This window comes from Poecile atricapillus, chromosome 12 (genome assembly GCF_030490865.1).
Source record: "Poecile atricapillus isolate bPoeAtr1 chromosome 12, bPoeAtr1.hap1, whole genome shotgun sequence".
NCBI lineage: Eukaryota > Metazoa > Chordata > Aves > Passeriformes > Paridae > Poecile > Poecile atricapillus.
In genome coordinates this window covers 1,545,005-1,572,687 of record NC_081260.1, presented here as the reverse complement: position 1 = coordinate 1,572,687, position 27,683 = coordinate 1,545,005, and the positions used below count along the sequence as shown (strand labels likewise).

Genomic DNA, 27,683 nt, shown 5'->3' with positions numbered 1-27,683 from the left:
CACATTTCCATTGTTTTCATGCAACTAATTGTCCTTTTTTCTTTCCCCCACAAGTGATTTTGAAGATTTTTGGCAGCACTGACAACAGCAGGATGTGGATGGGAGATGAGGGGGAGTGGATTCCTTCTGTCAGGATCCTCCATCTTCCAGATCACCTAAAGAACTGATCAAGGTACTTAAAAACAAAAACCCAAACATTTTCCAGCTTCTGGGCATGGATATTCACTGCTTATTTATTCATTTATTTATTCTGTAATAAAATAGTACTGTTCTCACAGACTAGGCTGTATGAGCCATAAATACCCTTGTAAAATAGATTTGTAGCATGTAACAGAATCCTTTAGAATATTCTGTGAAAATTCTTGGGTTTGTTTTTTTGTTGTTGTTGTTGATAGCACTTTCAGAACATTTACATTCTTCATCCTGACATTTTGAAATAGAACATTTTTTTTTGCCTACAGAGGTAAGTTTACAGCATCATCACAGTATTATAGCTCGTTTAAAAATACATACAGCAGTACTGGTAATTGCAAGCAAGCTGTAGACTTGAGCAGGGGGCTGGTGGCAACTTCACATGGTTTCTACTTTATAAAACAATGACATTTACTAATATTACATCCATCACTTGGTTAGAAAAGATTACTTAGATGTGCTACTCACAATAAATCTGTCATTTCTCTGTGACATGGAAATTGAAACACACCGTGGTATGGGTGGTTTAGAAAGGATTTGATGCCTAATTAAAAAAAAAGAGGTTTAGGCTGTCTCTTCCCTTGGGAATTTGAGTTCCATTAGGACTGGATGTCCTTAATCCACTTTGTGGGATGCCACGAGCACCTCTCAGCACAAGGCTGGTGTGAAGGGAAGGTTGGAATGTCAGCCTGAGCTGCTGCTGGGGGCATGAATGACCTGGCAGCCCCAGCTGGGAGCTCCTTTCCTCCCGAGTCCAAGTGGATTCCAACTCCTCCAGCCCCTTTGGGATCACTGCAGCACAACTCCCCTGGTCTGGATCAGCTGGGCTGCTTTGGGATACCCCAAATCTGCCTCTTCACCTTCCAGTGGGGTTTTGAAAGAGCAAAAGCAACAGGTTGAGGTTTACTGGCTCAGTAATGCACAGAAAATTGGGGTTGGAATGGACCTAAAACCTCATCCCGTTCCACCCCTGCCAGGGCAGGGACACCTCCCACTGTCCCAGGCTGCTCCAGCCTGGCCTTGGACACTTCCAGGGATCCAGGGACAGCCCCAGCTGCTCTGGGAATCTGTGCCAGGGCCTCCCCACCCTCACAGGCACTGCCACAATTTGCCCAGCGAGGATTAAAACAGCAGAAGAGATTAAAAATACATCATTGCATTGGTTTTACTTGGCACAAATGAGACTAAATGTATAAATATATATATATATATATGTATAATAAAGCTGTAGGAAATCTCCGAACTGCTAACAACTCTTAGAAATGAGATAAAACAAAGATGTATTTGCTTGGAAATTTCAAATTCGCAGTTCTCTTGTGATTTTCAGGTAATTCAAGAGTACTTTGTGGTGGATCCTGGTTTTCTCCTTTTATGAAACGAGTCCAGGTGTGCTTTGGCAAATACTCTTTTCTTGGTCTCTCTGATACTCCTCTTGTGCTTTCTGCAGTCTTTTCCCTCTGAGTTTCCACTTGTGGAAGCAGTAGGTGATTAGAGATGTCATCACCAGGGAGAAGATGATGACCAGCACGATGATGAGGGCGATGGTGGACGACAGGGACCCCTCCAGCTGCTCGCTCTCCGTGTCCCTGGTGGAGTTCAGCTCAGCAAAGTTCTCATAATCTGCCGAGGCCAAAAGTGCAGCTCCAGGAGCCTCCTTGAACTTGGGCCTCATTGGGGCTGGGGAGGAGCTCTCAGAATTGCTGGAGAAGCAGAATTAGGGCTGTCCTGTCATCCAGGAGCCGGCTTTGCCCTCAGCTGCTGCGGGCATGGGGAGGCAGCGCTGAACACGAACACGAGTGTGGCACACAGTGCCCAGCACAGAGCAGCTTTATCCTGGCTTCTGAGCTCAGCAATGCCTTGTCTTCTTCATCAAGGGGCAGGGAAGGCTCAGCCAGCTGCCACTTTGGGATTCTTTGTTTTCTGCAAGAGATAATTGGAGAAAATTCAATCAGTTTGTGGTGGCACAGCTTGTGCTGGAGCTGAAAGCAAAGCAAGTGCTGCAACAAGTGTAACTTTCTATCTGAGGAGTTGTTTCACTGAAAGATTTTCTTTTTCTCTTTCCCAAAATATTCCCAGAAGAGAGGGAAATCAAAGGTCTGTTCTGTACATTATACCCACATTAACAAAATCAGCTGCAAATGGGAGTTCTCACGTTCCTGAAAGGGTTTAATTTCCCCTCTTCTACTTATCTGCTCTTGGACTGGGCTTGAATTTGGGGTTTTAATCCTCTGGAGTTTTAGTTACAGTGGAATTGAGGAGGTTTCCTCACTGATTGCAAATCTGGGACCTGGAGAAAGGTGCTGGGTGAAAATCCAGCCCGGATTATTGGAGAGGTGAGCTCCCCTACAGACACTGAGCTGTAAACTAGAATTTAACCCCAGACCTTCCCACAGTTCTGATGGAATTTCAAAGCCTTTTAAGTCATTTCCCTTTGATATGTGCTGTGTGTGACAAATCCTAAAGAATTCACTCATCTGAGCAGTTCTGAAGTCCAGAGCTGCTCTGCCCTCCCCGTCCCCGTCCCCTGCCCTGATCCATTTGGATTTAAAGCTGAGGAACAAGGCTGCTCTTGATTCCCGATTCCAACCGGGACAGGAGGATTTGCCCCGGGGTGTTTTCCTTTGAGGAGCTCCAAGTACCGTTCAGGGCTATTTATTTCAAATAACAGCTTGCTCCAAACCCCCTCCACCCTCCTCCCAAATGCTTGGAGGCCAAAATTAGGTTTCAGAGATCTTGGAGCATCGTTGTTTGGAGATGCTGTGTTTGATAGGATGCAGTTCATCCTCTTTACAGAAATAAAGTTCATCCCACTCAGGCTCACAGAGAACTGAGGCTCTCTCCTAATTAACAGCACATTCTGATTAGTAATAACCACTGTTTATACAGCTCAGCATCCTGTTGGTGCTAAAAGATGTAAATAACATTTCCTGCCAGTTTGGAACAATATGTTGGGAGGGAATTGGGGATTTTGAAGGAAGTTTAGAACTCGGGTTTTGCTGTGGTTGAGGGAGAGCTGATTGAAATCTCATTTCACGTGGCTGATGAATGTCTGCGAGTGGCGCTGCTGGAGGGGTGACAGAATATTTTAGTGCTCCTTGGCCGTGTATTCAACATCTCTCTCGAGTAGCCTGAGGAAAGAAACTGCAATAAAAGCACTGGAGAAGCTGAGAAATGCCCCTCTGATTGATGGAGCAGCCAAGTGTCCATCTCCAGTGCGAGTCCAGAAGGGGAAAATGTCCCTGGGGGAAATCTGATCTTGTCATTGTCACCTTAACCTGGATTTCATCCCATCTGTGTCCACAGCTGTCACATTCCCGTGGGGAGGAGAAAACAAAACCACCAAGAGCCAAAGCAGCTGGTTCTGGAAGGGCTGGGCTTTGTCATCACCCTCGGGGCCGGAGCTGGAGCTGCCAAACCAACCCAGGAACGCTTGAAAGTCTCGGATCTGCAGAGCTCGGCTTGGGCTGCAGCTGAGGTTTGGGTAAGGACGGGGCTTTACGGCAAATCCCTTCCCAAAAACATCAGGGATCTGCTGTGGCACTGCTGGGAGCTCGGGAGGGGCTGGGGCCAAACCCGGGGGTGACAGCAGTGTCACCTCTGCTCTGTGTGACAGCAGTGTCACCTGTGCTGTGTGTGACAGCAGTGTCACCTGTGCTCTGTGTGACAGCAGTGTCACCTGTGCTCTGTGTGACAGCAGTGTCACCTCTGCTGTGTGTGACAGCAGTGTCACCTGTGCTCTCTGTGTGACAGCAGTGTCACCTGTGCTGTGTGTGACAGCAGTGTCACCTGTGCTGTGTGACAGCAGTGTCACCTGTGCTGTGTGTGACAGCAGTGTCACCTCTGCTCTGTGTGTGACAGCAGTGCCACCTGTGCTGTGTGTGACAGCAGTGTCACCTCTGCTCTGTGTGTGTGACAGCAGTGCCACCTCTGCTGTGAGTGACAGCAATGCCACCTCTGCTCTGTGTGTGTGACAGCAGTGCCACCTGTGCTGTGTGTGACAGCAGTGTCACCTCTGCTCTGTGTGTGACAGCAGTGCCACCTGTGCTGTGTGTGACAGCAGTGTCACCTCTGCTCTGTGTGTGTGACAGCAGTGTCACCTGTGCTGTGTGTGACAGCAGTGCCACCTCTGCTCTGTGTGTGTGACAGCAGTGTCACCTGTGCTGTGTGACAGCAGTGTCACCTGTGCTGTGTGTGACAGCAGTGCCACCTCTGCTGTGTGTGACAGCAGTGTCACCTCTGCTCTGTGTGTGTGACAGCAGTGTCACCTGTGCTGTGTGTGACAGCAGTGTCACCTGTGCTGTGTGTGACAGCAGTGCCACCTCTGCTCTGTGTGTGTGACAGCAGTGTCACCTGTGCTGTGTGACAGCAGTGCCACCTCTGCTCTGTGAGTGACAGCAGTGTCACCTGTGCTGTGTGTGACAGCAGTGCCACCTCTGCTCTGTGTGACAGCAGTGTCACCTCTGCTGTGTGTGACAGCAGTGTCACCTCTCCTGTGTGTGACAGCAGTGTCACCTCTGCTCTGTGTGACAGCAGTGCCACCTGTGCTGTGTGTGACAGCAGTGTCACCTCTGCTCTGTGTGTGACAGCAGTGTCACCTCTGCTCTGTGAGTGACAGCAGTGTCACCTCTGCTCTGTGTGTGTGACAGCAGTGTCACCTCTCCTGTGTGTGACAGCAGTGTCACCTGTGGTGCCCGAGGCCAGGATCACTCCAGGATCACTCCAGGATTGCTGGGATGGGATGGGCTGGGCTGGGCTGGGCTGGGCTGGGCTGGGCTGGGCTGGGCTGGGCTGGGCTGGGCTGGGCTGGGCTGGGATGGGATGGGATGGGATGGGATGGGATGGGATGGGATGGGATGGGATGGGATGGGATGGGATGGGATGGGATGGGATGGGATGGGATGGGATGGGATGGGATGGGATGGGATGGGATGGGATGGGATGGGATGGGTGGGAGCTCCCCGAGCTGCCAGGGATGGAGGTCTCATCCCGCCTGGTGCCAGGGAAAAGCTCTTTGCTGGGAATGTCTGGCAGGGCTGGTGGCCCTGGGGCTGATTCCAAGGAAAAGCTCTTTGCTGGGAATGTCTGGCAGGGCTGGTGGCCCTGCAGTTCCAGCTGGGAAGGGAGGACAGGGACACGGGGCTGGAGAGGAGCAGAGGAACTCGCTGAGATTCCGGCTTTGGTGTGATCAGCTCACATCCCAGCCTCTGGAATCTCCCTGGCACCACATCCTTCCCATGAAACCTCCCAAACCTCTTCCCTTGCCATGCTTCAACTGAATTCCAAGAGCAGGGAATAAACAAAGCCGAGATTGTTTGGGTTTGTGTGAGTCACAAACCTTCAGTGGCTTTGGCCTGAGCCTTGCAAACATTGCAATCAGCAGCTCAGGGCTGGGAACATTTAATTCCCATTAAAATATATTAGAAATACAATAGAAACATTCAAGTATTGACAAAAATAATGTGATTTTTTTAAACTTGGAAATGTGTTTGAATAAGCTTGTGCAAGCACATTGGAATATCTGGAAGTTGAATTCATTTTTAAAGCTTTTAATGAAATGATAATGTTTTGCTCTGGTATTTAAACAAGCTCAGGCTCTTGGTGTAGCACATCCTTGCCTTGGGATGAACTTTCCTACCCTGGCTCACGTTCCCTTGTCTTTTTTAACAAGTAAATAAACTTTAGCAACTTTATAAAGTAAGGTACAACTCGATACAAGATGGGGAGGACAAAATCTGCTCCTTGATTTGTAATATCCCCAGGACAGGCATTGTCTTCCCTTTGTTCTCCAAGTCTGACCTTTGAGATCTTTGGAGAGAAATAGATTTTTGAGGGTTTTTTACAATTTTTGAGGGTGGAAAGTAAGAGAGGGTTGGGTGCAATTTATATGAGAGGAACAAAGGAAATGACAGTAAAAAAAAACCCCAGTGTCTCAAGATGAATTCAGGTTATTGGCATCTGTCAAATACTGAATTACTGAAGAGAGATAAGAATGTTCATCAGCAGCTTCTTGATTTCCCTGAGAGTTCTCCCTTTTCTGAAGGCAAACCTCGCCTCAGTTTGCCAGACTTGGTGATAATGATGTTATCGGTGTTACATTCAAGACAGAAATGATGATAGAATCCCTAAAAACAAATAAATTAATTAAAAACCCAAAATGCTGTGTGGAAGATCAGTTTTCCTGGACATGGTTTGGGGCTTTTATGCAGTTAGGAGAAGTCTGGTTTTGATTTCAGCCCGAGTGCCAGAGTTCAGTGAATGTCAGGAATTTTCAGGTTTATTGGAATCTCATGGGAGCTGCTGCAGCTCCTTGTTCCAAAGGGAAGCTGCTGGCACATCCCTGACCCTCGGGAAAACTCCCCCTCCCTGCTGGGGCTGAGGAAGAACGGCTGATGAGGACATCAAAGGCAGCAGTGAGGAAAAGGAACACAAAATCAGCTTTCCAAAGGCAAGGTGACTGCCCTGGAAGCACAAACCTGCTCCCTGGGAGCTGATAGAAAAATCTCTTTGATAGCAGGAGAACCTTTGTGTCTCGTGTCCCTCCACTCACCCTGCTCTTCCCACTCTTGAATCACTCCCTGCATTTATGGAACCCTAAATATATATTGATTTTTATTTTTTAAGCATAGTTTCGGGCTTGCTTTCTTCCCTTTTGCCTTCAGCTTGCTCGTAACTCTCCCCGCTGCCTTTCAAATTGCCTCTTCCATTTTAATTTCGTTAGGGAAGAACTCAGCTCCTCTCTTTCTCTCTCCATTTGCATCTTTTTGATGTGGAAACACAGGGATGAAAGGTGTCCCTCATGCTTAAACCTGATATGGAAATGGTTCTTTCTCCTCCTCCCCCAGAGCTGGGCAGGAGACATCAACTCCAGCACTTGTGCTCAGATAAAAGGCACAGTGGGAGTGGGAGCAGCGCAAGGAGGAGGAAAGGAGAGGAGGAAGGGATGGGAGAAGGCAGAAAATGCTTGGAAAAACAAACTCAGATGTTTTAGCCTGGCTGCAGCTCCTATAAATTCACAGGAACAAAAGGCCAGGCTTTGGGAGTATTTAAAATAGGTCCATAAAGATATATCCGTGTTTATTTTTGGAGGCTGAAAATACTTTTTGGGAATCTGCAGGCTTCAAGTCTCCCAAGCGCTGTTCAGTTTAATTCCTGGCAGGTTCTGGATCCTTTGGGATTAAAAACCACAGATTTACCTGCAGAGTCCTCACCTTAAACCTCTTTATGCCTCTTTCTTCTGCATTGCTCATCTCCAAAGAGGAAACGTGATCTGGATTTGATTTTCCATGTGCTCACCCCTCGGAATGTTCTTTGCCTGAGCCCCTTGTGATTCCACCCAGTGCTAGAACTGACACCTTGCACAAAGGTTGGAGCAAGGCAATTAATCTTTTAATTAAGTGGACAAAACCCTGCTTTTATCCCAGTGAACAAGAAATCTCTGCTCTTCAGCGTGTCCTGGCCTTGTTATTCCTGAAGAAAAGGAAAAGGCTGGGAGTTTTGGGATCACTCATTCCAGCCCTGGCCAGAGCCACCAGCCAGGGGAAAATTGTGTTCCTACAAAAAGGATCAAAACCTGGTGGGATCCTGATTCTCCTGGGATCTGCTCTGGGCTTGGATGACTTGGATAACAAAACCAGAGCAGAACCCGATCCCACCTTCCCTCTGCCTTGGAAGATCCTGAACAAAACAATCCCATGCCACTGCTGGGGACATTTTTGGGATGCAGAGGAGCTGCTGTGCTCAGCAGGGCCATAAATGCAAGGTGCTGCTCTCCTGGGAATTTGTTTGACAGCCACGTGAGGTTAATTGTGATTTTAATCAAGTAATCCTTGAAGTGTCCATTAATTAAAGCCACAGGTGTGTTTGGCTTCGGGCTCTCTCTGATTTCCCTCCCACTGATTTTATCCATGGCCTCTGCTTGTTTAATGTGTTCATTCAGCCTCAGTGTGATGTGATAAACAGTTTTGATTTGATGAACAGCAGCAGCTTTTAGGGTGTGATCGCAGCCTCCTCGTCACTGCCTGTTCTGGCAAATCTGAGCTCTGCAAAGTCCAAATCCTCCGGGAATGATCCTGCTCCCAGGAGCAAACTGTGCTCCAGCCCCTGATCCTGATGGATTCCCTCCTGGAAGGTGCCTGGGATATTCACTTGAACCTTCTTGTCCAGGGAATGTGAGGAAAGTTCTTATCCTGAGCACTGGAATCCTTGGATGAGCGGTGAGAGGGAAGTTGATTGTCCTGACCTTTGGAATGTTTGGGTGCCATTTTTAGGGTGGCTTTAAATCTCCATGAAATGCTCCCTGAGGACTGAGCTGGCACAAACATGTGAGGAGGAGACATTGGGGCTTGTTCCTTCCACAGGAATAGTAATAAAAATAATCATAATAATAAAAATAATTTCTATCTAGGAAAGGATCTGGACTTTTTTCCCTTTTAAGCCTGGAGAGCAGAGCTGTATCCAGGTGTTCTCTGAGCATCTTCCTTCCAGGTGTTCCCTTCCAAAGAGGCTCCACTGCTTTCTAAAAGCTCTGTTGAGGTTTTTTTTATTTCTCCAAGCAGCACCACAATTCCTGGTTTTGGAGGGTGGATTTTCCTGATCAGCCCAGAGCAGGTTTCCATCATCAGCTCCAGAGCCCACCCTGCAAAATGGGGATTTTTGTCCCTTTGAAATGAGAATTTGTGGTTCCCTCATTGCTGATTTAGTTCAGACTTGTTTTTTGTGCTGCTCTTCCCCATCCAAAATCAGGGGCAGTTCCATCCTTTGGTTCCGGAGGCAGCCTGGGAATTTCCCCTTGGTCCATATTTTAGATGTTATTCTGTGCAAATGCAAACCCTGGAGTCCCCAAACCTACACTGAGCTTAAGTTGCACAGTGATTTTTTTTTTTTCACCCATTTTCTGTTTTTAGACTCAATTTTCCCCAAAGTTACAGGATTTTTGGAGCCAGGACAAGCAGTGCAGGTAGAGGTGGATGATTAATTGTTGAGTTAGAAGGGAAAACTGAAAGCTGCTTAGAGCTGAATTCAAATAAATTCAAATAAAAACCCCAAACCTAAGAACCCTCATAAAATATAACCTTAACCCAACCAATGGCCTTTTTGTTCAATTCTCATTTTGTCTGCAGGTCAAGGAAGGTTTTAATTCTGGCCTAATTGTGAAGGGATGAACAAATTAAATCTGGTTTTGTGTCTCCCTCACTGTTTAATCTCTCCTTTCCCATTTTCCCTGCCCTACCACGAGCAAGAAAAGCCATTTCAGCTGGGACACTGCAGCCTTTCTCTTAGATCTAAAATCTGACTGAAACTCCTGCAGGGACAGATTTCTTTTTTAAAAAAATAAAAATGTAAAGAGCAAAAGATTGTTTGAACATTCCAGTTTTCATCCATCTCCTTTCAAAAGCAAACTGCTCTTGATGAACAGGCCCAGTCTAGGACTGCAATAAATTCACTCCTCAGGGAATTTCACCTTTAAATTGTGCAGGAAAAGAAGAAGTTAAAGGGTGGGAGGGAGCAGGGGCTGGGAGGGGGAGTGATGAGTGTCAGTGGAGAGGCAGCTACTTTGTCTGCACATTTCTGCAATAAAATCACATCTCTTTTCCCTCAGCACAGCCTGGGAATAGTTTCTGTGGGATTTGGGAGCTGCAGGTGAGCAGGAGCACCTTTCCCTCCCAGCCTGCAGCCAGGGCTTCCAGCACTGCCCTTCCTTGGAGCTTCCAACCCCATTCCCGACGGGAGAGAGATTTGGGAATGTTCTGGGGCAGGGAGGGGATGGGGACACCCCGAGGGGCTCAGCAGCAGCCGGACAAGCTCGGGGTGCAGGAGCGGGAGGGATGGGAAGGCTCAGGGATCCCTGGAGCCCCGGGATGGGGGAAGGTGCGCTCAGAGCTGGGGATGCGGCTCTGGGGAAGGGCGGGGTGCGGGAAGCCGGGGAGGGAGGATCACACCTGGCACAGCGGGGACACAGCGGGGACCCTCGGGCCGGGCTGGGGACAGCGGGGTGGGCACGGCAGCCCTGGAGCCTGGCACGGACCGTGCCAGTCCCGCACGCTGGCCCCGTGCTGTGCCAGGCGGGCCCCTGGCTGCCCTGGTGTTGTGCCAGCCTGCACACCAGGGCAGGGATAACCTGCACACCAGGATAGTGATAACCTGCACACCAGGGCTGTGCCAGCCTGCACACCAGGGCAGGGATAACCTGCACACCAGGGCAGGGATAACCTGCACACCAGGGCAGGGATAACCTGCACACCAGAGCTGTGATAACCTGCACACCAGAGCTGTGATAACCTGCACACCAGGGCAGTTCCATCCTCCACACCAGAGCAGTTCCAGCCCGCACACCGGTGCCACGCTGCCAGGCGCGGTGCCATGCCAGCCTCACAGCCCGGGTATCAGCGTGCCGTGCCAGCCTGCACGTTGGTACCACGCTGCCCGGTTCAGTGCCAGCCCAGTGCCAGCCCAGTGCCAGCCCAGTGCCAGCCCAGTGCCAGCCTGCACACCGGTTCGGTGCCAGCCCAGTGCCAGCCCGCACACCGGTTCGGTGCCAGCCCAGTGCCAGCCTGCACGCCGGTTCGGTGCCGTGCCAGCAGCAGCTCCGTGTCCCCCGCGGGGGCTGCGGGGCCGGGATGCAGCGGAGCATCCCCGGGCTCTGCCGCAGGCGCTGCCCGTGCCCGGCGATCGCCGCTGCTCTCCGGGATCAGCTCCAGAGGCGAATTCCTCCGGGAAGGGGCGGGGGGCTGGAGCCATTTGGGAATCGCCCCCTCTGCCCCTTCCCTCCGTCCCTCCCGCACCTCCCGCACAAAGGAGCCACCGCAGCCGCTCACTCACCTGCTCCGGCCGCGTCCTCCCGGCTGCCGGGAGCTGGCAGCCCGGGCACGGAGCCCCGAGCCCGGCTGGTGATGCCCCGAACCCGGCCGGTGATGCCCGGAGCCGGTGATGCCCGGAGCCGGTGATGCCCGGAGCCGGTGGTGCCCGGAGCCGGTGATGCCCCGAACCCGGCCGGTGATGCCCCGAACCCGGCCGGTGATGCCCGGAGCCGGTGGTGATGCCCCGAGCCGGTAATACCCCGAACCCGGAGCCGGTGATACCCCGAACCCGGAGCCGGTGATGCCCCGAGCCCGGAGCCGGTGATGCCGCAGCTGCAGCGAGGGTGGAACCGCTCCACACCCCCCCGGCAGCACCATCTGAGCCCAGCCGAATTTGTCAACTTTATTTAGGGGGAAGAATGGATCACATGGGGAGGCTCGGCGAGCTGGGAGGAGCGTGGCGGTGCAGAATCAGGTCACAGGCAGAAACCCGAGTTAGTCACGGCCAGCAGCGGCGAGAGGCAGCGAGAACAGCCTGAGACAAAGGCAGGGGACGCTGATGGGAATTCAGCCGCTTTTCCCCCTCCTCTGGCCATTAAACAGGGTAATTTCGCACTCCTTTTATCGGGTGAGTTTTCCTCATCAGGTACGAAATAGAGTGGAATGTGAAAGAAATGTTTTCACATTCATCCTGCCGAGCATTCCCACAGCCTTTTCCCGTGTCTGCCTCTGTCCTGCTGGGCTGTGTTGGTCCAGCCCCAGAGAACTGGGTGCTACAGACCCGTTCCAAAGCACCACATCCAATAATCCAGGTGGAATATTTGCCTCTGTGTCAGATCTTTCATCTCCATCTCCTGCTCAGACAAAGGCAGCAGGCTGCTGCCTGATCCCTATTGTCCCAGGGGCTGAGGAATCCTTGTGGAACTGTGTTTCTGCAAGGAAAAACACCTTTTCCTGCTCTTTTCTCATCCATTAATGGCCAGCAAAACTCCCAAGCACAGGTAACACAAAATTTGTCCCCTGCTTGCTGCCAGGACCCGTGTGACTTTTAATATCATTGTTTATTTCATCAGCACACACTCCCAAAAAGCTGTGATGGGTTTAGGTTACTCAGAGGCCAGAATGCAAGCGTGGATTCCCAAGTGTGGATCCCTAAATACCCAAGAATCTTGTGAAGGAGTGGGCCTGACTTTTATAGGTGCTAAGCAACTGTTCTTGTGCGTTTCCATCTGCCTTGGAGTCACATCCCACCCTCTCCACCTTCCTCATGTCCACACTTTGAGACAGAAATCAGCTTTGCAAAGTAGGCTGGCTCCTTCCTCTGCTGCCAGGAGCTTTCTGCCCGAAGGAAACCCCATCCTGCCCCACAGAAAATCCATCCCGAAGCAGGACACCTGATGGCAGGGAGCTGGGAACCGGGGGAATGGCCACAGATGTGTCCAGGGAGGATAAAATCCCAGGGGAGGGCTCAAAGAGCCATGGAACGAGTGGCAGCTGCCCACAGAGGGACTTCCCTTCCTTCAGCTTGCAGAAAAACATCCAGCCTTGGCACTTGAAGGCTGGAACAGTCCAAATGTTGATTCTTGGCAACTTCTTAATGAAGCCTCTGGATTAGAGAGGATGTAAATGAGGATATCAGAGAGGGAAAACAGCCCTGGAATCGGAGAGGCAAAGCCGAGTCCCTGGGTGAGCAGAGCGGTCCTGGCTGGAGCAGAACTTCCCATTCCTCGCCTTCCTCTTCCCAGGAAAAGGGGGAAGCTGTCCCAGGCTCTGCTTCCCAGCGAGGGCAGGAGGGAGAATTCAGCCCCAGGTTCTTTGTGGGGCAGAGTGAGGAGCAGGGAAAGCTCCAGTGCAGCTCTGCCCTGCTCCTGGCCCAGGAAAATGGGAGATTTCCCCAGGAAAACTCAGGGATTGTGTCCTGGAGACTGAGCTCGGAGGGGAACTTCCCTTTGGATTTCAGCAGGGGAAGGATCCACCCCCTGCCCAGCAGCTCCGGGAATTTGGGGTTGTTTTGTGACAATCTCTGCATTGCCAGGGAGGAACAGACCTGCCCAAGGCTTTTACCCCTCGTTTATCTTTCATCCCCAAGTTCTTTCTTCCTTGCTGACTGAACTTTTCTGTCTCCTGCACTTCATGAAACTTTCCTTTTATATTTTTATACACTGCTTCTCGCTGAAGTGTCTGATGTCAAGTGAAAAATCTATATATAATGTGTGTCTAAATGCATATTTATATAAATTCACCCATATACATATGCAAAGACCCTGGAATGCAAATCCCTCCCTGTTTGCATTGGTGCAAGGGGAGTTTTTCCTCTGCTTTTATTAAATTTCGCTCTCCCCAACACTTTCCCAATGAGCTAAACCCATAAAGGAACATCTGAAAAGATTCTAATATATTTTTATGCTACATTTAAGCTTTTCTTCAAATGCTTGCTCTTAATCCACTGTGACTAATCCACTCGAATTCCTCACACTATCAGATTCACCATTTCCTCAATCTCCTCTATTTTAAGGCTTGCAGCAGGAATTGTATCAATAATCTGAAGATTGAGGCTCTCAGGGAGCTGCAGACCAGGGGCAGGGTTGAGATGGCACAGCTCTGTCTCCTCCAGGAAAACTCACAATTCCCAGAAAATCAGGAAAACCTTGGTTTCAGTAAGACTTTAGGAAGGAATTCTGGATTGTGAGGGTGGGAAAGCCCTGGAATAGAATTCCCAGGGAAGCTGTGGCTGCCCCTGGATCCCTGGAAGTGTCCAAGGCTGGGTTGGAGCAGCCTGGGATGGTGGAAGGTGTCCCTGGATGCAGGTGGGTGATCCAAGGAGATGATTCCCAGGGAAATGTTGGATTTTTTCCATGTCCACGCTGTTCTCAAGGTACCCATGCAGAGCTTGGAGCAGGTTCCTCACCTTCCATGGGTCCCCATCTCCTCCTGGAGCAGAGAATGTGGATTTTCCTAACCCCAACTGAGCAGGGAGGCACTAAAACCAGAATTATTAAAAGCAAAGTTTCCCATCAACGCCAAGCCATCAAATTCCTCCTCTCTGGATAAAGATATAAATATTGACTGCAGGGGAAGAGCAGAATTTAGAGGCAAACAGAGGGAAATGAAAGCTCCTGGTGCAGAAATTTCGTGTGGGGTTGTTGTTCCCTTCCATCCTGAGTGGAAGGTTTGGCTTTATTAGGAGAGATAAAATTGACTTAATAAAAAAATCACTTAAGAGCTCCTGATGTAAAACTGGCTTAGCCAGCGGTGCTGATCCATCAGCCTCACTCATTTTAATTTCAATTCATTTCAATTCAGCCTGATCATGAAATGTGGGATGAGGGCTGAGGTTTTCAAGGCATTGTTGGAATTCTCAGGCTGCTCCCCAACCTCTGAAATGGCTCCTGAGGAGAATCAACAGCTCTGGAATTCTTTATTCCAGGAAGGAGCGAGGCAAGGGGGGAGTGCTGGGAGCACAGAAAATACAGAAACCTGAGGGGGGAAGGCAGAAATTCCCAAGTCAGAAATTCCCAATTGAGCTGCCTCATCTGGGGAGAGTAAGGAGAAGTGCAGAGGAATTGGAAGGTGTTACAGATAATAATAATGATAATAATAATAATAATAATGATAATAATGATAATAATGATAATGATAATGATAATAATAATAATAATAATAATAATAATAACAGAAATGCACAGGGCACAGAATTCCCCCACGCCTTTCCAAACAAACCAAAGTAGGTTTGCTGCTAAATGAAATTGGATATTGAAAAATGAAAGAGACACCGAGGAAAAACCATAAATTCCATGAGAATTAATAAAAATGAGGAGGGAGGGTTCTGCTTTAGAGGGGAATCTGAGATATTCCAGGATGCCTGAGGAACTGCTCTCAGCCATAAAGGGTGGCTCAATAATGATATATGCTTATTTTATAATATAATATATTTATATTTAAAAATATAATAAATAATATATATTTATTATATAAATATAAATAATAAATAAATAAATAAATAAATAAATAAATAATATAATAATAAATACGTATAAATAAATATTATTTATATTATAAATCTATAAATATTTATAAATATCTATAAATATAAAGATAAATTTATATATTTATGTATAAATTTACCTATTATTTATATTTATATATTATTATATTTATAAATTTATATGTTTATATTTATAAATAAATATAAATAATAATAAATCTATATGTAAATAGAAATAAAATAAAAATATAAAAATAAAGATATAAATAAAAATGAAATAATTTAATATTTATTTGTTTTATTTTTATATAATGTAAATTATAAATGATTAGTAATAATTTAATTAATCATCTTAACATTATAATAATTATTAAATAATAATTTAAAAATTAAATAATAATTTAATTATTTTAATAATTATTATATATTATATTACATATTATATATAATCTGTATAGTATTATATATTATAATTAAATTATTATTATAATATTTTTTTTTTAATTGAAGTTCCTTTCTAATTCAGGGAGCTGGGAGTTTAATGGGATGTGACACCTGGGATTAGGACCACCAGATTTTGGTGCCATTCCAACAGCATCCATTGCTCCTGAGCACCGTGCTCGAGTTCATTTGAGACTCAGTCTAACTTTGATTAAGCCCAAAAAAGCTTTTGGAGCCGTGAGATGTTGCCTGGAAATCAGAAAATGCAAAAAGGGGAACTGGAGACCCACGTTGGAATCACGGGATCGCTGCTGCAGAGGGAAGGTGGAATTAAAAACACCTCACAAACAGATTGCTCCCAGAGTTTTAAATTTAAAAATTGGGTGTTAGTTCATAGAAATATTCCATTTGCATGAGAATATCTGGGAAAAAAGCTTTGGGATCATCAAGGCCGATGTTCAACCAGCACAACCACCAGCAGCCCCCGTCCTCCAGTGGCACATCCTCGTTTTTTGAACACTTCCAGGGATGAGGATCCCAGCCCTGCCCTGGGTCCCTCAGCCAGGGACACACAGGGACACCCAGGGACAAGGATTCCTCTGCTTTTGCAGGAAGAGGGAAGTGGAAGAGCTGGAATGTGTTCCACGGGCTCCAGGAGTGGGTGAGTGACAGCTGAAGGCTGAGCCACCGCAAGCAGCACAGCTAATTACCACCTAATCTAATTAGCACCTCCCTCAGCTCACCCAGCCGCTTCCTGGAGGCTTTTTTGGGGTTTTTGTCATCCAGAGTTGGGCTGTGGCACAGCTCTGTCCTCCACGTGCTCATCCCCCCTGGAACTGGATGCTCCAGGATGGAAAGCGAGGTGGGATTGGGGTCTCCAGCGTTTCCCTCTCGCTGTGCCCTCGGCCTGGGGTCCCCAAGGCCAGGGAAATGGAGTCGGTGATGCCATCCCCCAGCTAATCCCAAAGATTTCTCTCCAGGAACACCGGGATTGTTGCTCCTGGCTCAGTTCCTTGGTGGCAGACGCTTCCTCACACGCAGGGAAAGGTGGAAAGCCAAGGCTTTTCCCCAATCCCAGAATATCCCCCCATGTGCAGCTGAGGATTTGGGCACCTTGCCCTGCTGGATGGGGTTTTTCAGTGCTGGGGTTCCTGCAGGGCCAGGAAAGGTTTTTGTGTCCCGTTATCCACACAGGAAAAGCAGAAATTCCGTGAATTCCTTGGAGACTGCACTGCAGGAGCGTCCTGGGAGGGAACTGGGAATGGGGATCCATAGGGGGATTGATTTCCAATTAATTCTGACAGAAACACTCCAGCCACCCCAAACCACCTCCCTGGAACTCACCCCACACCTGGAGACATCCAAGGCTTCCTGGGGGTGTCACTCACTGGGAATGTCCCTCTCTGCTGTCCCTTCTTGGGGCCAGAAATGTTCCCAGGAGGATAAACCTGGAGGGAAATGATCCCACCTGGCAAAGTGAGGCTGTTCCCACATCTTCCTGCTATTTATTCCATGAGGAATTTCAACATTTCGGTTTTCTGCTCCAGTCAGGGCCAGAGGAAAGTTCAAGCAGCAAAAAGAAAAAATAAAAAAAAAATCTGAAATTGAATCAGATCTTAAGCCTGGATTTAAAACAGATCACATTAAAAGAATAAAAAAAAAAAAAAAAACAGAAAAGAATAAAAAAATCCCCAATTCTCCTCCTGATCTCCCTCTGCTGCATCCCTGTCCTCCCATCCACTCTTCCCATCACCTTCCCTTGCTCTGCTCCAATTATAGATCCTCCAGGCAGGGACCTGCCAGGTTTTCTGTCAGGGAAGTGCCAAGCCCATCCAGGATGCTTTACAAATAATCACAGGGATCACATATTTTGTGAAACATTGAAGCTTTTCCTGTTAAAAAAAATGAAATCTCTCTGCCATATCAGACAGGATGAAATGTCAGTGTGCCATCCTTCCTAAATTAACATCCTTCCCTCTGTCACTCTCGCTTTGGCACATGGCAGCCCAGGATCCATCTCCTCCTTCCCACAGGGAAGAATTTGCTTTTCAATCTGAGACTCAAACTTGTACAAAATGGAACGTCTGAGGTGGGTGAGAATAAGGGAAAATCACCTCAAATCTTCCTTTGCTTGCTGCCCTTTAACTCTTCATTCCTGAAATCACCCCAAATGCCTGGAGGATTTGGGAGCTGTGCTAAAGGATGCAGAATTCCCCATTTTCCCTGGACTTTTCCAGGACCTGAGCCTGTCAGGAGCCTTGCAGCCCATCCCAATGCTCGATAGCCCTTTCCATGAAGGAATTATTCCCAATATCCAGCCTGATCCTCCCCTGGCACAGCTTGAGGAGCAGAGAAATCCACTGATGGGAAAGATCTCATGGAATTGGGAACTCGGAGGAGTTTCCCTGCCCGGGAAGGTTCTGCCCCCTGAGATGGGCTGGGATTGGCAATATTTGGGGGGAAGGATTGAGCTCCTGGGGGCTGAGGTGCTCCAGCTTTAATGTCTCAGCACTCTGAGTTTATTTCCAGGCTGGAAATTGTGCCTGGGATGTGCGTGGCCAATGTGGATGTCGAGGATTTGAGGTGACAGCTGGGAAAGAAATCTGCTGCTAAAATTGCATTGGAGGTTATTTCCCTCTTTCTGTCATTTCCCTCCCTTAATTAAGAGCCCAGCCTTGTCCTGGGCTGGAATTGAATTATTTGCTTTCACCTCCAACCTGGTGGAGCTGGAAGGAGCTCCACTGGAGCTGCCAAACACAAATCCCATCTCCTCAGGGTCAAGGGGTAGAATTGTGTTTCTCTCAAGCTCTTTTGACCAGAAAGCTGGGATTTGGTCCCTCTTGCTCCTTCCTTGAATCTTGAATTGTCTCAGGGAGCAGAAGGTTCAGGGCTGTGGCCCCAAAGCAGCTCAGGCTATGTGAACACAGCAACTTTCTGCAAGTTAAATCGGCTTCTATTTCTGTATTTGAAAAGGAGCTGAAATGCCAGTGGTGATGTAATGTTCATTTACATTTAGAGTCTGTTTCTATTTATTTTTGCTCCTATTAACTGCATCTTGATTCCAACAGTTGGGGGTTGGTGTTTTTTTTCTCCACTGAGGCTCTCTTTGCCACGAACAGCTCATTTTTTTACCTAAAGCCTGCCAGATTTTGTGCCTTATTCAGTCCATAAATGAAGAAGAATGACAGGTAGAAAGGGAAATGGAAGTTTCCTCCCCAAGGGAAGGCTCCTAAATTTGATAGGAGCTATTTCTCTAGGAACTGCTGCCTCTGATTGCCTCTGGAAGGAGCTTGGAGGGGATCATTCACCTCGGCTCTGTCCTGGATGTGCAGAGCTGGGGAGATGTTTTGGGGCTGAGAGATTTCCTGTGCCCTCTTCCAAAAGCGTGGAGAGAGATGGATTAAAAATACCTGCAGAGCTCTGACGTGTGCAGCCTGTGGCTCCTGGCTCCCAGTGCTCCAGCCAAGGCATTTCTCAGCTCCAGAACAGGAGAAAAAGGCAGAAAATCCTGGAATTACAGGGTTGTTAATGCTGGAAAAGACATTTAAGGTCATCAAGTCCAAATGTCAGCCAGCACCACGGTCACGCTCATCCCTGTCCTCAAGTGCAGTGGATTTATCCATGGATTGCCAGCTGCAACAGTGCAGGTTTATTTTCCTCCCTGCTTTTATCTCCTTCAGTTTCTGGGCTGACTTTTGTTGATTCAGCCTTCTGGGGTGCCTTTAATTAATGTTGTTCAAAGGTTTCAGGGACCACTGCCTTCCCTAGTGTTTAATTTGTTTTCTAAAGGGATAAATATTCCAGCGTGGCTTTTTGATACTGGCCAGAATTGGAGCTGTCACTGGCAGCAAGAATTAAACCACAAGAGTTCAGCTCTGCCTCCAAAGTGAGCAGGGGCTGAAGGATATTGAAGGATTTCACTGTTTCTATGGCTATAAAATCCTTGGGAAATACAACCCAGCAGCTCTCTCGGTGCTCTTGCTCAGCAGAGCTGCAGAGAAATGCTCTCAAACCCTTTATTTGTGTTGAACAAGGAGAGTGCAAAATTAAAGAGAGGCTCAGGATCCGTCCTGGAGCTGCTTTGGCCCCAGCAGATCCTGCATTTCACAGCTCAGCAGCCTAAAAATGCCCCAGTGAACCAAACCAGGGGAGAGCTCTGCTGCATTTTCCCCTCAGGTGGAAGTTTAAGGTTGTCCAGGTAAGCCCAGCTCATCTAGAGCTGAGGAAATGTGCAGAGAAACATCCTGAAATCGGTTCTGTCCTCAAGGCTGGGCTTAACTCTCCTGTCAGGTGTAGCTGGGCTTGTTTTTCTTTTATTCCTGAAGGACAGAGCTCAGCTCCTTGATTGAAGATGAGGAGATAGGCCAGGCTTAAATCCGTGTGGGGAGGCAGAGCTGGAGCTGCCGGGTGCTGCTGGCAGGGGTGCTCAGCTCCAGCTGCACTTGGGGTGATAAATGAGTGGGAAATGCAGATCAGGGACGGGAGGAGGAGCTGATTTATCTCCCCCTGCTTTAGAACTGATGTATTTCCCTCTGTTTCAGGAGTGATTTATTCCCCGCTGAGGTTTCAGTGGATCAGCTGAGCTTGGAACAAGCTGCAGTTTAAGAAGAGGGAAGAGGGGAGCAGGAATGTTCCTCGAGGGGTTGTGCAGACCCAGGGAACCTCTGGCTCTGTTTTCCACAGGCTCGGGGGTCTTTCTTCACCCCACCCAGCACAATCATTCATTTATTCCCTATTTCATACATTTAACAATCTCTCTTCATCCCCACAGTGGGAGGGAACAGAAGGAATCCAGTCCTGGAGCCATCTCAGAATATCTTTACCACATTGTCCTCTTTTGTCAAATTGTTATTTTTTTTCCCCAGTTTCTCATTTCATAGGTTTGAAGCTGAAGCTATTTCGAGCCTTCCCTTTTCCTTGCTTCTCTCTAAATATATTTTAGGGCTGCTTGAAGGGTTAAGGAAACACACAGACATCCCCTTATGGGGAAAATGGGGAAACACATCCCAGCCTCCTGCTTTTCTCTTTCCTCACAACCACACATTTGGATTTTACCATTATTGTCTGGTCATGGTGGGGAAAACAGAATGAAAACAGGCAAAAGAGAGCAGATCAATATGCTCCAAATCCACTTTTAAAAAAATTATTTAACATGGCCATGGCAGCTGGAAGTTGTAGGAGAGGAAGGTTTTCATATTAAAAATGTATAAAAAACTGGGAATCTGCCTTTTTTCACACTTCCAGCAGTTCCCTTGGACAATTAAACCTGCAGCTGTATTTATTACATCCCTCATTTCCTCATTTGTGTCTCATCCAGGGATGATTTTCATCAATGATTGGGTTTTTGCTTTCCAAACAAAGCTAAAGGAATGTCAATAGACATCTAAAAAATATAAATATAAATATAAATATAAATATAAATATAAATATAAATATAAATATAAATATAAATATTATTTTAATCCTGATTATTGCAACTCATCCTGTTCAGATTTTGGGGTTTGGGGTGTTTTTGACTGGAGGAGAAGCAGCAAAAGGGGTTTTACCTTGGCCAGAGTTGTTCTCACACCCTGGGAATCATCAACAGTGTGCTAAAATATTTTCATTAAGGAAAAAGAAAAAATGAAGAGAAAAAGGTAAAAAGAGGAGAGAGAAAGAGAAAGGGACAGAAAAGGAAAAGAGAAAGGGAAAGAGGTGGAAAAGAGAAAGGGAAAGAGGTGGAAAAGAGAAAGGGAAAGAGGTGGAAAAGAGAAAGGGAAAGAGGTGGAAAAGAGAAAGGGAAAGAGGTGGAAAAGAGAAAGGGAAAGAGGTGGAAAAGAGAAAGGGAAAGAGGTGGAAAAGAGAAAGGGAAAGAGGTGGAAAAGAGAAAGGGAAAGAGGTGGAAAAGAGAAAGGGAAAGAGGTGGAAAAATTGGATGTAAAAGTAAAATTAAAAACAAATGTAAAAGTGGGAAAATAGAAAGAAAAATTAAAAGAAAAGAAATAAAAACAGAGAAAAAGATAAAAGATTAAAAGAATAGGGAAAAGGTGGTAAAAATAATGCCTAAGTGTTACAGAATTTAATTTAATTTAAATTAGAAGTTTATGTTTGTTCTAGAGACGGAACCAAGGGTAACAAATGGTGTCAGGTGACAGGAGTGGAACAGGATTTTCTGAGTGATCCCTGGTGAAGTGGATAAAATAATGGAGCAGAAAGACAGTTTAGGGAATATCACCAGAAACTCCTCCAGAAGGAGGAAAAACCCTGACTAAATTCCAGCCATGGGATGTTGTGAGGTGTTCCTGCCTCACTCTGGGCCGTGGGGTTGGACAGAGCCAGCCCTGGGCACTCGCTGAAAAGGGAATTTTTCACTAAAAACCGCTAAATTCCTGTTTTGGTGCTGGGACATCCCCGAGCCCAGCTGTGGCCAGATGTGCAGGGCAGCTCCTGCAAAACCTCTTCCTTCTGCTGCCTGTGCTCATTCCTGGCTTGGAAAACCCTTCCCAGACCCAGCAAGCGCCTCCCGGTCCTGATCCCGCTGCTTTTCCCGGAGACGGGAACAGAAACTGCCCGGCTTTGCCATTTCCTGCTCAGCAGGCACAAAAACGTGCCCGTCACCAGCGGTGACACCGAGCAGCACACTGCCTGCAGAACGGGGACCTCTGGCTGCCACCGCCGGAATTCCTGATCCTCCGGGAGGGAGGGATGAGGGATGGAGGGATGATGGATGATGGATGATGGATGGATGGATGGATGGATGGATGGATGATGGATGGATGGATGATGGATGGATGGATGATGGATGGATGGATGGATGGATGGATGGATGGATGGATGATGGATGGATGGATGGATGGATGGATGGATGATGGATGGATGGATGATGGATGGATGGATGGATGGATGGATGATGGATGGATGGATGATGGATGATGGATGGATGGATGGATGGATGGATGGATGGATGGATGGATGGAGGGATGGATGGATGGATGATGGATGGATGGATGATGGATGGATGGATGGATGGATGGATGGATGGATGATGGATGGATGGATGGATGGATGGATGGATGGATGATGGATGGATGGATGATGGATGGATGGATGGATGGATGGATGGATGGATGGATGGATGATGGATGGATGGATGATGGATGGATGGATGGATGGATGGATGGATGATGGATGGATGATGGATGGATGATGGATGGATGGATGATGGATGGATGGATGGATGGATGGATGGATGGATGGATGGATGATGGATGGATGGATGATGGATGGATGGATGGATGGATGGATGGATGGATGATGGATGGATGGATGGATGGATGGATGGATGGATGGATGATGGATGGATGGATGATGGATGGATGGATGGATGGATGGATGGATGGATGGATGGATGGATGGATGGATGGATGATGGATGGATGGATGGATGATGGATGATGGATGATGGATGATGGATGGATGGATGGATGGATGGATGGATGATGGATGATGGATGGAGGGATGGATGATGGATGATGGATGGATAATGGATGATGGATGATGGATGGATGATGGATGATGGATGGATAATGGATGATGGATGATGGATGGATGATGGATGATGGATGATGGATGGATGGATGGATGACGGATGATGGATGATGGATGGATGATGGATGGATGGATGATGGATGATGGATGGATGGATGGAGGGATGGATGGATGATGGATGATGGATGATGGATGATGGATGGATGACGGATGATGGATGGATGATGGATGATGGATGGATGATGGATGATGGATGGATGGGTGATGGATGATGGATGGATGGATGATGGATGGATGATGGATGGTGGATGGATGATGGATGGATGGATGGATGGTGGATGGATGGATGATGGATGATGGATGGATGGATGGATGGATGGTGGATGGATGGATGGTGTCCAGGGAAGGGAACGGAGCTGGGAAAGGGCTGGAGAATTCCTGAGGGAGCTGGGAAAGGGGCTCAGCCTGGAGCAAAGGGGGCTCAGGAGGAATTTCTGGGTCTGCAAAACTCCCTGACAGGAGGGGACAGCCCGAGGGGTTCGGGATTTCTCCCAAGGAACAGGGACAGGAGGAGAGGGAACGGCCTCAGGGTGGACATCAGCAGGAATTTCCTCATGGAAAAGGCGGTCAGGCCTTGGAACTGCCCAGCGAGGTTTGGAGCGCCCATCCCTGGAGGTGCCCAAGGAATGTCCCGAAGGTGGAGGTGGCACTCAGCGCTCTCGGGTGGTGCCCCGGTGGTGCCAAGGTTGGATTTGACGATCCCGGAGCGCTTTTCCATCCCCAGGGACCCCTCAGGGCTGTGAGGGGCTCCCGGCGCCGCTCCCGCCCCGCGCCTGAGGGGAGCCGGCCGCGGCCGCCAGGGGGCGCCAGGAGCAGCGCGCGCTCCCGTGCGCACCGCCTCAGGCACCGCGGGGGCGGCGGAGGGAACACCGGGAGCACCGGGGACACCGTGGGCACCCACCGGGGACACCGTGGGCACCCACCGGGGACACCGCGGGCACCCACCGGGGACACCGCGGGCACCCACCGGGGACACCGCGGGCACCGGGAGCGCCGGTAGCGGCTCCCAGCAACCCGGAAGCGGCGTCGCTTCAGCCGCGGACGCGCGGGCAGAAGCGACCAATCGCAGCCGGCGGCGCGGCGGTGACGTCACCGGGGCTGTGAGGGGAGCCCGCTCCGGGAAGAGGCGCCGAGAGAAGCGGGAGCGGTTTTGGGCTCCGGGAGCGGTTTTGGGGTCCGGGACTTGTAGCAGGGGGTCCCAGGGTGGCTTTAGTGGCCTTTAGGAGTGTCAGATGGAAGAGTCGCTGGTTGTGGGTGAAAGATCTCCGTTGAGGGACGTGCCGTGGGAGAGGCTGGCGCGGTGCTGCTGCCGGGGTGGGTTTTCCAGGCTGGATGTGGCTGAGGGATGTGGAAGAGGCGGCTGAGGCCCTGTGGGTGTCCTGGAGCTGGGGGCAGCACGAAAAGGACAGAAAAGTGGCCGCAAATCCTCTCCAAAGGAAGAGCTGGAGGTTCAAGAGAAGAAGCTGCTCCAGGCTGTGATTTATCCATGGATGAACTTCCCCAAATCGTGTTCTGCTGCTGGCTGCCAGCTGCTGCCACGCTTCCCACACTTGCCAGCCCTGCCCCTGAGCTGGGGTGAATATTGTGCTGATTTACAGCCCAATTCACACTGAGGCTTAAAGCAGTCAACTCTGCTTGGCATCCGGATCTTGACAAGCTCATTTGCAGCTCTGTGCAAGCCCCACCTGCCCTGTGTAATCCTGACAGCTTTTCGGAAGGGTTCTGCAGCTTTCAAAGCGGGAGATAAGACAGGAATGTTGCAGGAAACGAGGATGATTAAGGCTGGGGACGCGGAAGAGGCACGCCTGGATTTCCAAGCAGAGCTGGGAATAGAAGGGAATCTAATCTCCGTGTGCTGCTGGAGGCTCCCTCTGACAAGGCTCCCCCTGTGCACACACCTCTGATCATTCCCCAATTCCCTCCTTTTCCCCTGCACACGCTGCTTGATCCTTTGGAGTTACTGCAAGACAAGACATGAAAGAGCTGAAAAGGGGATTACAGGAGCCGTGAAGCAGCAGAGGAGTTGCTGTCAGCCTGAGCTCCCTGCACAGCTCTGTGACAGCCACAGATCCTCAGGGAATGCCACCCTGCCACAGTGGAAGGTGCTCATAGAACTGGATGAGCTTTAAGGTGCTTCCAACTCTGGAATTCCACAATTAATGATTTTGTGCTCATTATCCACAACAGTGCTGGCACAAAGACTTCACCCCCTCAAGCCCACCTCACCTCCTTCAGAGGATTTTGCTGATTTTTGGGGCGTTGGGAGGACTGAGTGCTACACACAGGGGCTGCCCTGGATTTAAATAGCATTTTTTGATCCCCTGTAGTTAGGGTGGGGCCAAGGAGACAAAGCAAGGCCTGGCTGACATTTCTCCTGGTTTAAAATTGCCCAGAGCTCTAAAGGTGCCTCATTTCCCTTGGCATGGATAGGTGGGAGCTCTGACAGCCCTTTGTGCCTGTGTGAAACACCCTCCAGCTCATTTCGTGGCTCTCATTTTCATCATAAAACACATGAAAACGTTCAGTGTGTGAAACAAACCCTGCGGGGAGAGCTCTGGAGCAGTCTTGGGATTTGCTGAGGCCCTGAGTGTAACTTTTACCAGAGAGCAGCGAACCCAGACTGCTTTTTGGACACATTTTACACAAAATGTTTCGCTCTTCGAGTTTTGGCAGCTGAGTTTGGGGTTTTTCTCCTTGACAGTAACGATTCTGAGGGGTCACTGATTTATTTCAGAGCAGTGCTTCGGCCAATTAAACAATACCTGGTGATGAAGCTATTTTTATCTTGTGGGCTGAATTTAAAAATCTGGATATTTTTGGGAATGAGCACAACTTCCTGCCTGCTTTCCTGTGGTGCTGCTGCTAAAATGATGGGCGTGCTGGTGCTTTTATCTTTTTATCTCTGTGCAAAGAGCCCTAAATCCCAAATCCAGGGCGGTTTGTCAAGGAAAAGGTGGAGCTCCACCTCTTTCAGCTCTTTGTGGTCTGCCACAGTCATAAAAACAGGAGTTTGAAGTGCTCAGTGCTCGTTCAGGGGTTTTTGCAGTTGGCTCCTGGAGCTCGAGGTTATCTCTGCACAGCCCCTGAGCTGCACTTTTTACAGCTTTTGGGTTGTTGAGTGAAAATTTGGCCAATAAAACTTCAAAAATTAACAGCTTGAGTGTAGAGGATCTGTGAGCAGAAGGCTCTTGCTGAACAAGGACAGCTCAGAGCAGCTGCTGGCAGCGAGTGAATGTTGTCATTGTGCAGCTCTCTTAGAAACTGAGTTCCAAAATTGGAGACAAGTCGTTCTCCTGCAAGAACATCAGGGAATTAGACAGATTTTATCAGAATATTCCGACTTTGGACCATTTACTTCAAAAATCTGCTTTAAAAATAGAGGAGAGGTCCAGAAGGAAGGGGGGTGGGAGAGAAAAAACCCATTTTGTTCTCTTCCCCCTTCACAGCTCATCAGACTTGGATTTTTTTTCTGTTTAATTGGGATATCTGAGAGTTCAGCAAGAGGAACAAAGAGGTGAAATGGCTCCAAATTCTCGTGGACCTTGGCACAGTTTTAGGGGACACAAAATCATTGTCACAGCTTCTCCTGGGATTTATTTCGCCTGAATATAAAATGAACACACCCAGAGTCAGACAAAACCCTGCAATTCGGGGTTCAGGGTCTGACAAGGATATTTGAAAATGGAAATTGAAATGAGGGAGGGAGGGGATGAGGTGCCAGAGCTGTGGAAGGGGTGACGAGGCTCAGAGGGGACACAGAGGGTGACAAAGCTCTTGGGGGGACACAGAGGGTGACAAAGCTCTTGGGGGGGACACAGAGGGTGACAAATCTCTTGGGGGGACAGAGTGATGGCTCTGAGGGGACACCTGAGGTGATGGCCCCAGGTTCTGTGGCAGCAGCAGCTCTGGAGCTCCCAGGATCCCAGGAAATCCCAGCAGATCTCCGAGTCCCGCAGGTCTGGGGGAGCTGCCAGGAATCCCTTCAGCAATAAATAAGCCCCCACATGTATAAATCTATATATCATATATGGGTTTCTATATATGTATCTTCAGCACAATCCTGTTTGCCTTGAGCAAGGCAGGGCGCTTTAAAACGCACCGTGGGACACAAGCAAGAATTTTCTTGCTTGCTTTAGAGAAGAAGCCAATTAACAGCATATTAATTAGCTGGGGGCTCTGTGCTGCAAAGCGCTGGAACGTTTAGAACAGGTGGGAGGCTGCGTTTGCAGTGGCAAAGCGCCTCAGGAGGTTCCTGGCGCCGAGAAATTTTGCCGCAAAGATGTAAAAAAATAAAGCCCGAAGGAGTTTTGAGGGAGAACGTGCGGAAAAAACGGGAGAGGAGGGAGGGAAGTTTCTTTATCCGGCAAGAACGAAAAAGCTGAACTTCCCATACCGGGAGTCGAACCCGGGCCGCCTGGGTGAAAACCAGGAATCCTAACCGCTAGACCATATGGGAGGCGCTGAGAACGAGAGTGCCCGCGCGCCTCAAAGCGCTACTGCCCGCCCCGCTGATCGCCAAGCCGGCTCCACCGTTCCGTGGGAGTCACCGGGGCTCACCGGGAATACCGGGATTCACCGGGACCTCCCCCAACAAACAACCCCGGCCTTGCCAGAAAGGCGCTGCCCTCACCCAACATGGCGGGTGGGGCTTCGGGCGCGCGCGCGGGGCGGGCGGGGCGCGCG

The 27,683-nt window shown here is 48.8% G+C and overlaps 2 long non-coding RNA genes and 1 other non-coding gene across 3 annotated transcripts in view; all 3 read right to left on the bottom strand.

Moving 5' to 3' along the window:
• LOC131583659 (uncharacterized) overlaps positions 1-27,683 on the bottom strand; it is a 124,196-nt gene that overhangs the window by 71,155 nt on the left and 25,358 nt on the right. The window lies entirely within an intron of this gene.
• Positions 198-11,114, bottom strand: LOC131583660 (uncharacterized). Its single transcript, XR_009278556.1, has 2 exons — positions 11,011-11,114; positions 198-2,112 (listed from the first exon to the last, which is right to left on the bottom strand). It is a non-coding gene; the product is annotated as an uncharacterized LOC131583660 (long non-coding RNA).
• On the bottom strand, positions 27,385-27,456 carry TRNAE-UUC (transfer RNA glutamic acid (anticodon UUC)). The gene has a single exon. It is a non-coding gene; the product is annotated as a tRNA-Glu (tRNA).